This window comes from Amblyomma mixtum, chromosome 2 (genome assembly GCF_055824585.1).
Source record: "Amblyomma mixtum isolate Tamu chromosome 2, ASM5582458v1, whole genome shotgun sequence".
Lineage (NCBI taxonomy): Eukaryota > Metazoa > Arthropoda > Arachnida > Ixodida > Ixodidae > Amblyomma > Amblyomma mixtum.
Genome location: NC_143013.1, coordinates 217,637,306 through 217,649,112, shown reverse-complemented (window position 1 = coordinate 217,649,112; position 11,807 = coordinate 217,637,306).

Sequence of the window (11,807 nt, the reverse complement as noted above, 5' to 3'; positions counted from 1 at the left end):
ACACGTCGAGCAGCAAGAGCAGTGCTACCTGCCGCGCCGCCACGGCGTGCTCGAGTGCGGAGACAACGTCCGCGATTGAATCTGCCGCGCAGCGCATCCCGCGAAACCCTGTCTGACGCTCGTCGAACAAGTCTGCCTCCGCGGCCCGCGCATGCAGGCGTTGGAGCGCCATATGCTCCATCAGCTTGCATGCCGCCGACGTTAGCGCCACTGGCCGGTATCCGCTGAGCTCCGTGGGTGGGCGGCCTGGCTTCGGTATCGGGCAGACGACCGCTGTGCGCCACTCCTCAGGTAGCACCCCGCGTTCCCACACCAGGTTGAGCTGCCGCAGGAGGACTTGACGTTGTTCCGCGTCTAGGTTGCGCAGCATCTGGTACGTAACCCCGTCTGGCCCGGGCGATGAGCGGCGGGTGCAGTGGTGCAGCGCGTCGTTCAGTTCCGCCGCTGTGAAGAGCGCGTTGCACGGGCCGTCATCCGGGGCGGGGGAAGAGTACCTGGCGTCAAAACTGGGGCCTGATGTCGTCACTGCACTGCTCGCGGGACGCTGTGGCGCAAATCGGTCAGCGAACTGCTCAGCCAGCTGTTGGTTTGTTTGGCCGCTCGAGATGGCGAGAGCGGCCAGGGGCTGAGGGTTCGCCTGAGGTGTAGTGATGCGCCGCAGGGTGGTGAAGAGCCGCCGCGAGCTGCGATCCTTCTCCATCGTGTTGCAGAGAGAAGCCCACTGCCGTCGATAAAGCTTGTTGGAGTGACGCCTTGCCGCTGCGTCCAGCCGATTGTAGACCGTCCAGTCTTCTGGCTTGTCCGTCCGTCGCGCCCTGCGCTCCGCCTTGTACCTTTTGTCGCGCAGATCGAGCAGCTTATTGTCGGGTGTTGGCTGACCTGCCCGCACCTCTGCGCGACGCGTGGCTGCGAGGGCGCTCCGGACAAGACTGGTGAAGTAATCGGCGCCGGACGCAGCGGCGGCGTCCACCTCTTGGCGGAAGCGGCCCCAATTCACGATTGCGTACGTACGCATGGGGCGCGCCTCTTTAGCAGTGGGCTCTATGGTGATGGAGAAGTGATCCGAGCCCCAGAGTGATGGTGCACGACGCCAGGTCACCTCGATGCCGCTGGACGCGAACGCAACGTCGATGCAGGAGCCTGACGATCCACGCCGTCGGAAGGTGGGCTGGCCAGTGTTGAGAGGAGTGAGTCCCAGCTGCGTTGCTGTGTCATGCAGGTCGTCGCCGCGCCGGTCGTTGCGCGCACTGCCCCACGCACAATGATGGGCGTTGAAGTCTCCAACTATGAGCTGGCGCGGGGCACAACACGACGACACTGCACGAAAACCATAGCCTTAGTCGCTTTGGGACGTTAAACCCCATAAACCAAACAAAACCACTGAGCTGCCGCGGCTTTTTTTTTTTTCTTTATTGCCGATTTCGACGTTCAAATCAAGAGTTCCAAAGTATAAAACATGCCAGCCACACTTTGGCTTAGTCCCCGCGGCGGGCTGAAATTTAGAACGTTAGATTCTTCACTCCATCCGTGCTCAATAGACTGCAAGCACAACGTTATCTATCGTCCAGGACAATAACCACACAAAACTTTGAAAAGCTGTGGAAAGTTAGAGCGAACTTTTTTGATATATCCGCAATAAAGCGCTGGAGGAAGATCGACAAACCCACTGAGGAGTATGTCGTCGTCTTATGCGAAACCAGAACGTAGTGAAAGCCGCTTTCTGGCTACCGCAATCAGATAGCACATGGTCCAATCTCAACGCACAATTTAACTGTCCTTGCGCGGGAACGGTTTCATAATTGTCACCTGGCTTACAACACAGGAGGCGTCAAGTGGGGCCACCAATCAAGCCAACAGGAGCGGAAGCGAGGGAATTTCCCGTTTTCGCCACTCGCGGTTCGCATTCGGAGCCGCCGCCGACGCAACTTTGCGAATTCCTTTCTTTTCTCTTTAGCGTTCCGATCGTGAGAAAATCGACGGCAAGTTACGTAACGGTGATTCGCAGCGACCAAACCTGCCGTCGACCTGCAGTCTCGCAAGAACGGTTTCTGATACGCTGCTGTGGACCGTTAATAAGGTCGCTTATTCTTTTCAGACCGTCGCTGTCTCCGTCTTTCCATGCAGCACACAAAACAGTGCTTCTCTTTTGCTCGCCCGAATTACGGCGACTCACATTCTGTCATTATTTCCGGCCCCTCTCGCGGTGTAACGGTGCATTACACCCCCTCCCTCCTCCAACCCCTTGTCGGCGCAACAAGCCAGAAATAGCGCCGCGTCTCCGCAGCGCGGCGCGGCGCCCTGAAAAAGCTTCCAGCGTTTGCAGACGACACGCTCGACGCGAAATGCGTTCCGATCACGTTCCGCGCATCGCGGCTAGTGCTTGCCTCTTCGGGGGCCTCCGTGCGCGCATATATGCGGCGATACACGGCTCGGACATCGTCCAGGAATGGAGCGGCGCATATAGCCCCTCTCGTATGCGCTGCAGCTTTCACGCTTCTGTCTGTACATTACACGCGGACATGCCGTCGTCGTCTCTATACTGCTTCGCGAACCGCCCGCTGTTGCTTCGTTGCTTGCTGCTGCATCCACTGCTTTCGCCGGCTGCCGGAGCTTATGACGCTGTCGCCGCGGGCTGTGATTATGCTAATGCGCCCTGCGCCCAGCGTTACACCCAGAGAGCAGCGGAGGGCGATGGTGGAGTGCGAGTGGTGTGTGCGTGTGTGTTCATACTTCGATACGGCTTTTAGCGCGATTGGGTGCCCCGCTTTGCCGAGGATTTCCGCGTTGCTGCTACTGCTGCAGCTGCTGCGTGCGCCATCATACGGCTGGCGTTATTAACCCGGCAAGGAGGCGCTGTGCTTTCCAAGGTGGAGGTCTCGTGCCTTCGTATATAGCGTCCGAAGTATGAGCTAAGCTACGTTAACGTATGCGGAATTAAGCTGTGTAGTAAGGCTCACGGAGACGGTTGAACAAGTTGGTCGCGTTAACTGGGAGGTTTACTTGGCGATAACTAATAGGCACCAACATGGGAGTAATTATGCAAGAGAGTACAAAATAGATAAGAGGCAGTACGGCACATGAAGACGGCCGACCAATTTGGTCGCGTTAATTGAGAGGTTTACTTGGCGATAACTAATCTGCACCAACATGGAAAATGTTATGCAGGAGAGTATCAAATAGATAAGAGGAGACATCCTACGTCCCCTCTGGCCATCATTTTCTCCCTCACTTTTCATCATCTCATCAATACCGCGTTAATTGGGAGGTTTACTTGGCGATAACTAATCTGCACCAACATGGAAAATGTTATGCAAGAGAGTATCAAATAGATAAGAGGCGACTCCCTACGCCCCTTCTGGCCACAATTTTCTCCCTCAGTTTTAATCATCTCATTTTATACCACCCCGCTTCGGCTCCTGCCCTTGCAGTGCTCTCTTTTGTAGACAGAAGCCCAAGAAAGAGACAATCGGAGTCTACGGCGTTTCCATCTGACCTAACCAGTATCGCAAATAACCCAATCAGAAGCGAGAACCGGGCATGCATCCGCTCAGGTAGTGATATTTCCTGCGGCTCAACTGCGCGTGCTTATGGGCGCCACCTGACAACGGTGACGGGCGCACTGTTCAGCGTTTGTCAAAAGTATACAGTCCGATGGGTCTGCTTCTTAGCCATGTAGTGGCGCCCTCTAGCACCTCTGAATACTATAAGCTTAGGAGGGATCGGGACGAGTGTTCTTCTCGACTCTTTGGTGAGATTAAGAATGTTTATGATGCGGAGGGAGCAGTGCTGCTTGGTCGGGAAGCAAACACTTTGGGCTTTATATTCTCAACAAAGACTGCACATACATACGCAATGTCAGCTCAAGGTTAATCCGAACAGAGCGCGCCAGGGAGGTTTACGGAGTTGCAGTCAAGTGTGCAGATGCTAAATTAAGCTCTGCGACTCGCAGATTTGTGGGTAGCCTAGAAAACGGAAAATAGCCGTGGCTTCTTGAGGTCCCACTAGAGCCGCGTTCCAGTCATTCCGACTCATTCAACACACACGCACCCGAAAACTGTCGAGGATTTTTTTTTTTCTTTAACCGGGCATGCATGGAAACGTCTTCATAGTGACAATACACGCTTGGAGTGTTCAATGCGAAACCTTGCGCTACTTATACAATTGCGATGCACTATGACGTAACCAGGGTGGTAGATGATGGGTAGGAAAAAACAACAATTTCTTTGGGCAAAAGGGAAGGCAAGGGGGGCTGAGGGTTGCTTCTTAATACTAAAAATTCTCCCTGAGGGGGATGTTTCGGGGCATTTAAGACATCTCCATGTAGTTTTTGTTGTAAATAAATTCGATTATTTCGATTTCTTTCGGTGTTCACGTTCGCTCAGCAGTAAAAGACATTAATTACAGATAAGTTCGGAGTTTTCCCCCGTCACTCAGTTCAAACCCGTGAGGCTGATGACGAAGTGGACAGAATTATGGACCCAGTGATCCCCGTCTGGAAGTGGCCAGCAGTGTGATCTAGCCTCCGAGATCGGCACGTAAATAAGCAGCACTTGACATCATCACAGTTTCTTTACGAATAGGGCCGATGGCGGTTATATTATTCTCTTTCATTTTTTTGCCGTTCTTCTATAACTTCTGAAAACCCCGCTATCAGTAACAATTAACTGCGTCTTTGATAGATCAGCTTCAATTTCTCCTTAGTGCCCTTTGAAATGCGCTCCTGTTTGGCGTGGGATGGACGCGAATTCATAAAACAGAGGATGCAAACGAATTTATTGATTTTTAAAACACGCCGCAGGACCTTCCCGTATGTATTACGAGTGGATGCATGAAATACACGTTTGCGTACAAAGCAGATTAGTTCCAATGATAGACGTCCGAGATTTTAAATGCAAAGTGTCATCATTCAACGAGAACGCAAACTTCTTAACAAAATTTACAAATGTAATAAGGGAGTAATTACTCATTGAGATGCACTCAAGCGCTGCCACACGGCTACAAAGGAAAGGTGCACAGCTTCCACAGAAACTTCGCAGTTAAAGAAAAATCGTCCTGGTCCGGGGTTCGAACCCGGGACCACCGCTTCACCGGAGCACTCGCTCTACCAAGTGAGCTAACCGGGACTTTTTTTTCTTTCATGGTATTTATTTACATGATTTTGTACACAAAGGATATATATACATATGTGTGCACACACACACACACACACACACACACACACACACACACACACACACACACACACACACACACACACACACACACACACACACACACACACACACACACACACACACACACACACACACACACACAAAGAACTATTTACAGAGAACCTAGGCAGGCGCTACGTAGCACAAACATGACAGTAAACATATTAGAACTAAAAGGCCGGTTTGGATATACAGCGCACCAGGAGAGGAAACCAATCCGGTAAAAAGCTAACCGGGACGGCAAGCTTATGGTTGGGCGAGAGAAATCGATCAATAACTCGAAGTTGGAACAGCGTTGTTCAAATGTTTCTTTAACTGCGAAGTTTCTGAGAAAGCTGTATAGCTTTCCTTTGTAGCCGTATGGCTGAGCTTGGGTGGATGTCAATGAGTAATTACTCCCTTATTACAAATCTACTCCACCGTGGGGGATTCCCCTAAACATTTGACCACTTTACAAATGCATCTACAACGTAGCGCATCTTAGAGCAATCAGATGCACACTGTTCTAATATGACATGGCCGAGATGGGGAATTCGCTTATTGCGAACGGTTCCGGAGGCGGCGTAATGTAGCTGTCGATGAGCTGGCTTCTGCCGACGCGTGTCCATCCCACTCACAATGGCGAGAGAACGGGATTCCTCTCGGGCCGGTTTCAAGGAATCCGAGCGCGCTGGCGGTTGTTATACGCGTGCACCGAAGAGCGCTCGGAAACCGGCCGCGCTGGCTGTAACGAGCCAGCGTTCAGTGAAGCGCTCAAGAAACGGACAAGGCAAGGTCGGTCCGAGCTATCAGCTGGTCCCGAGCAGGAATGCTGTCGAAGCAAGTAAGCGAATACAACCGTTCACTTCGCTGCATCGGTGTGGAGTCGTTTCGCTGGCGCCCGCGGGGACCGAAGAATTAAAAGAATGGTGTCTGTATATAACTGCAAGTTTGTGCAATGATTGGCAGCGGTAGGCAGCAGAAGCGTGTTGCATCGAATCAGTGTGCAGTATTTTTTTTTCACTGATTAAGTTTTGTTTTTGTTAAACTGTATCGCACTCGCGACTCGTTGCTCTGAAGCCAGTTGCATGCGTATATTTGATTCGTAAGTCTTGTTTGGCGTTTCTTCGTATTTGAACGCTGATAATAGTGTGAGCTGGTGCTTGAAGGAGCAGCGAAGGCGTTCCGTTCAAGGGCGTTTCCTTTTTTTCAGGGAATTTGAGTAAATTTGACGAATGGACAGTTTTTACGAATTTTGAAGGAACTTTAAGAACCGATATTGTGTCACCTTTGGCTCAAAAGCGGATTTTTAAAGGTACTGAAGGAAAGAAAAGTGCTTGAAATGGGTAGCTTTGGATCGAATTAAGGGAATTTTCATCGGTTACGGCATGTAGTATCGGTGGACGCAGAGAGCTTCGGCTTGAAATTGGATGAGTTGGGCGGTTGTGCTTGCACAAGGCCTTACGTGGTGACAAGCAGGTACATTGTTAAAAAAAAAAAAAGAACTGTTTTTTTTTACTGCAAGAAAAACCTGAAGGTGCACAGAATCATACTGCATTTCTGGTCTCGAAATAATAAATAGAAAAATGCTCATAAAGTGGCCGCGGCGGGACGTTAGAAGCGTGGAGTCCGCGATAACGAGTCTACAAGAGCACAAGTGACAGTTAGCTGTGCTGCGTCAAAGAGAGGGAAAGATTGGTTTATGGGGTTTAGCGTCCCAAAGCGACTAAGGCTATGAGAGACGCCGTAGTGGAGGGCTCCGGAAATTTCGACCACCTGGGGTTCTTTAACGTGCACTGACATCGCACAGTACACGGGCCTCGAATTTCTCCTCGAAAGAAATTCAGCCGCCGCGGCCGGGATCGAACCCGCGTCTTTCGTGCCAGCAGCCGAGCACCATACCCACTGAGCCACCGCGACGGCAAAGAGAGGGAAAGAAAGGATCTAAAATGGCACTATTTGGTATACAAGGACAACGCAGCGAGCTATGGAAAGAAAAATGATAGGTGTAACGTTAAGAGATCGGAAGCGGGCAGAGTTGGTGGGGGAACAGTCACGGGTTTATGACATCCTAGTCGAAATCAAAAGGAAGAAATGGGCTTGGGCAGGGCAAGTAATGCGAAGGCAAGATAACCGCTGGAACTTAAAGTGGATTCCAAGAGAAGGCAAGCGTAGCAGGGGGCGGCAGAAAGTTAGGTGGGCGGATGAGATTAAGTATAGTTTGCGGGGATACGGTGTCGCAACCGGCAAAGGACAAGATTAATGGGAGAGACATGGGAGATGCCTTTGCCCTGCAGTGGACGTAGCCAGGTTGATGATGATGATGATGAACCCTCGGTGGGTCAAGATAGTGTTGCGGACAGCATCTGGCGTAAAGGATGCAATGAACGTTAGGGAACACGAAGACAGAGGAGATAGTGAGGTTAGTGGGTGGCGCAGCCTCTGACAAAACCTTCTAAAAGAGAACAAGAAAGTATTCTTCATAGATTCAAACGAAAACAGTCGACAGAGGTCTGTGTGGTCATGCAGAGAGGCTAAGTGACACTGCTTAGCTCTGGGACCAGAAGCGTCTAGATCACTACTGGCGAACTGGGAGTTTCATTATGAAGCAGTGGGAAGAACGACAAAAGGACACATCAGCGCTATCCCAGCTGCCTTAATTTTTATTCTTCAACTAAGGCAGAAAATCCGGTAATCCCTCAGCCATTCAGCGGTGAATTGGAAAATTTTCTCGAAGTGAAATATTTGCGGCAAAAAGCTTCTGAACTTTGCGTGGTAAGAACGCGGTTTCAAAAAAAAAGGCGCTGTGAGCTATTGAGCTGCTCAGGCACCGTGCACTGCATTTGGATGCTTGTGTTATGTCCATTGTATTTGCTTTTGTTCTTGAACTCGGAAGTTCTCGACGAAATTCTTCAATTTCATTCCATGGGAGCCACAAGTACCGCAAAGTTTCATTTCTTTTTTGATCATCTGGTCGCAATGTTGGAGGAGCGAACCCAGTCCGTGCAAGGCGGCCTATGGAATTCATACACAGGAGATGTTAAGTCCCGACATTGTTTGCCGTCTAAGGCAAAGAGAAAGTGACCTGCAACGTATGCAAACGAGTCGACTGGCCGTTGTGGCGAGCACACATAGAGACCTAGCGGACTCCCGGAAGTGATCGGTGAGCGCGGGCCATTGGCGTTGGCCCGCAATATTGAAAGTTCACCACTCACGACTTCGTTAATATCGTGCCACATACACAGGCCGTCAAGGCGGAGAATCGCGGGAAAGCGTGACTGGGTGGGACAGCCGAAGACACGTCCCCACAGAACGCTGGGGTGGGCCATTGGGCAGCAAGGACGGTTCGTTGCCATTACGACGGCTCTTTTTCGCGCGCCATTGTTACGCAAGCCACGTAATTGCGTCAAAAGCGCTCGCAGCTGCGCGACTGCCTAAGCACTCTGTGCACTCGTTCAACGAGGCCACAATACTGCACTAATATACTACAACGACCAGCGTTCCGTCACGACTGACACGCAAGCACGAAGCGAAGAAGCATCGAAATTGTGCACCGGTTGCTTCCGCTCCTAATAAGAGGCTCCGTGACGAGCGTGGTGATTGGTTGGGTGTGTTCCTGACGCGGCGACTGCAGCGACTCTACGCGGTCTGAACGACTGGCGCAAGCAAATCGCGCTACGTCCAACAAGAGGGATTGATATACGTCTTCAAAGCGGCACCGCTATGCAGCTGTACATTTCCCAACTCTGATTAGACTATACCGTGTGTCTGCCCGTCCTTGTCGGCGCCTGACGGCGTCGCATCATGCGTGATCGTCTCGAGTCTATTGAAGAGACGACCGAGGCAGCTCTCCGGGCCTCCACGACGGTGACAGCTGTTGGGGCGTTGGTTTCTGGCCTTCGCCGATGTCAGTAGCTTAAACGAGACGCTCTGATCGGACGATGTCCTCGCCCGTGTTGCGTCATATCCTTTCGTCAGCGCTGACGGGGCGGATGCGCGGTGATACGCGCGCCCGTGTGTTTCGACGCGGCCTCTTTGTGGCCCAGTGTTTCGTGCAGTTGCATCTCTGCGCAAGCCGTGGCGGAATTAATGAGCTTGCGGTTATGTGGACTAGTCAGTTTCTCGACCAACAGCTAACCTTGTAGTAATGAACAGTATTGAAATGTGGGACCACTCATTGTTGGTCTGCCGGTGGACATTAACCAACCGTGAGACAACTGAAAGGATACTTGAACCCATGGAGGAAGGAAAACTAAGGAGAGGCCCTCGCTCTCCGACCCGCACGCCAAAAAGTGTGCCGAAAGTCACGCGCTTTCACAAGGACTACTTGGAGTCTTTGGCCGACGGCGCAGCCAATGGTAACACCGAGCGCAGCGGCGTCGTCTGCTGCAATGCCTGCTGCGCATGCGCGAGAGCATCGTAACGGCGGCCACGTAGGGAGGGAGAAGGGGAGAGCCGCTTCAAAAAATGTGACGTAACCGTCTCTCCTGAGTTCTTTCATTCCTCCATGCTTGAAGCCCTTGTGACATTTCTGGTGGTGGTGGAGCTTTGCATCGTTTCCGGTCGCTTCGTAGGGTATTGGAACGCGAGTGTACCACTTCACGGTTACCGGTGCCCCCTCTACCTACCGCAAGCAACCTCTTCGCTAATGTACCTAGAATTACAAGAGCCCTACAGGCCGCTCGCACTGCACCGTTACGCTAAGTGCAGACAGCTATAGCACACTGGCTTACATTAGCACAATAATTTTGTTTCGTGTATCTACCTTTAATTGTGTTTCACGAGCGCCGCTTTCATCGGCCACCATGTCCCAACCTTCTCCTCTTTCAGGAAGCAATAAAAAAAAGTTAATGGCCGTAGAAATTATCGCACATGCTCTGGAGTGCGAGCGCGTGGTTTTCTGGGCTCTTTTCGAAGCAATAAATGAGTAATTAGTTGTTGGCATCCACCTAAGCGCAGCCGTACGGTGTATGCTAATGAGTAATTACACTCTTATGTTTTACGAGAATCCCCCAAGGCAGAATAGATTTGTAATAAGGGAGTAATTGCTCATTAGCATACACAAAGCGCTCCTGTAAGATGGATGATGATGAGAAATTACTCCCTCATTACGAGTCCACTTCACCTTGGAGGTTCTCCTAAAACATTGAACTATACCTGTAGCAAATGCGATCAGGGGAGCTGCAGAAACTGGGTGCTCTGATCTGAGAATTAAAAACGTTAGCGTAAGATTTCTTCATCAAGCAGCGGCGCTTATTTTCTTTGCTTTTATCAATTCAGCGTTGCGCAGTTCTCGCCTTGTAATATTGACGTTTTCTGGGCCGCATTTCAATGCAGTGTCGACACAATATTGGGAGCGAATACGATACTGCCGACCTGTGCAATAAAAAATTAAGATGAGAGGATCGGTAGGTGTGTATGTATGCGCGGTGAATGTATATGAATGAATAGAAAAGGTCGCTCAACGAAGCGAAAAAAAAAAACACGTTTCTGTTAGCGAGAATGCACGACTTGCAGTCGTCCCGTGTATGAACATGCCTATATCGTTATTTATACTGTATCGGTAACCGCGGGACCAAAATAGAAGTTGGGAAGAAAAAACGAATTCTCACGCAGAACAGATGAAAATAAGCAAAATTAAATAGAACATACCACCGGAATGTACTATTGCTTAATTATTAGAAAAGGAAGACAAGAAACTGCTTCCTAAATTGCGTGTGGACAGACTTAGCTGCAAGGCCATTCCATTCGAATTCCGTAAAACAAAACAAAAATGATATGTGTGCCACTTACACGTTTTACCTGTTTTAGTCCATGAATATGGGAGTAAACACCTGCCGCGGTGGCTGTGTGGATTTTACGGTTGGCTGCTGCTCTCAAGGTAGCGGGATGGAATCTGGCCGCGGCGGCCGCGTTTCGGTGGAGGCGAATTTGAAAAAAAAAAAGAAAAACAGTGCGCCCGCGTACTGTGCATGCGATGTCAATGCACGTTAAAGAACCCCAGGTGGTCGAAATTATCCTCAGCCCTCTACTACGACCTCCCTCATAGCATGAGTCGCTTTGGGACGTTATACCCTGTCAAACCAAATCATAACTTAATCAGAAATCCTTCTCTACGAAGTTCCTCATAGCCCATTTCTCGCTTCGGCACATTAAGACAAACATTTAGTTGAGTTTCCCCTTCACGTGACGACGTGAGGAAACACTAGTTGATGATGAAATCGGGTTCCTCGATGGATTGATGGTTCGGACCCGCAAACATTTACATTACTCGACGGCAGGAAAAGAAGGTTGAGTATTTATTTACACATAAATGAACAAGAAGAAACGAACAAGGTGGAAACTATTTACAGCATGACTGAACCATTGATTAGACGAAATCAGCCCCGGCTTAACCCAGAGCGCTTAGATTAAAGCCCTTAGTCCCCGCCCTTGGGGAGTACAGCAACCAATTATCAATCAGGCGACTCTTCTCACCGATCGATGGTTAGGGAAAAGAAAATAAAGTTTCCGTCCGCTAATAAAGGACTGGGGAAAGTATATCGGCTAACCAAATACTTGGGAAAGGAGGGCTTCCGAGCACACATGCAAACAGCACTGAATTCACTGCATTTC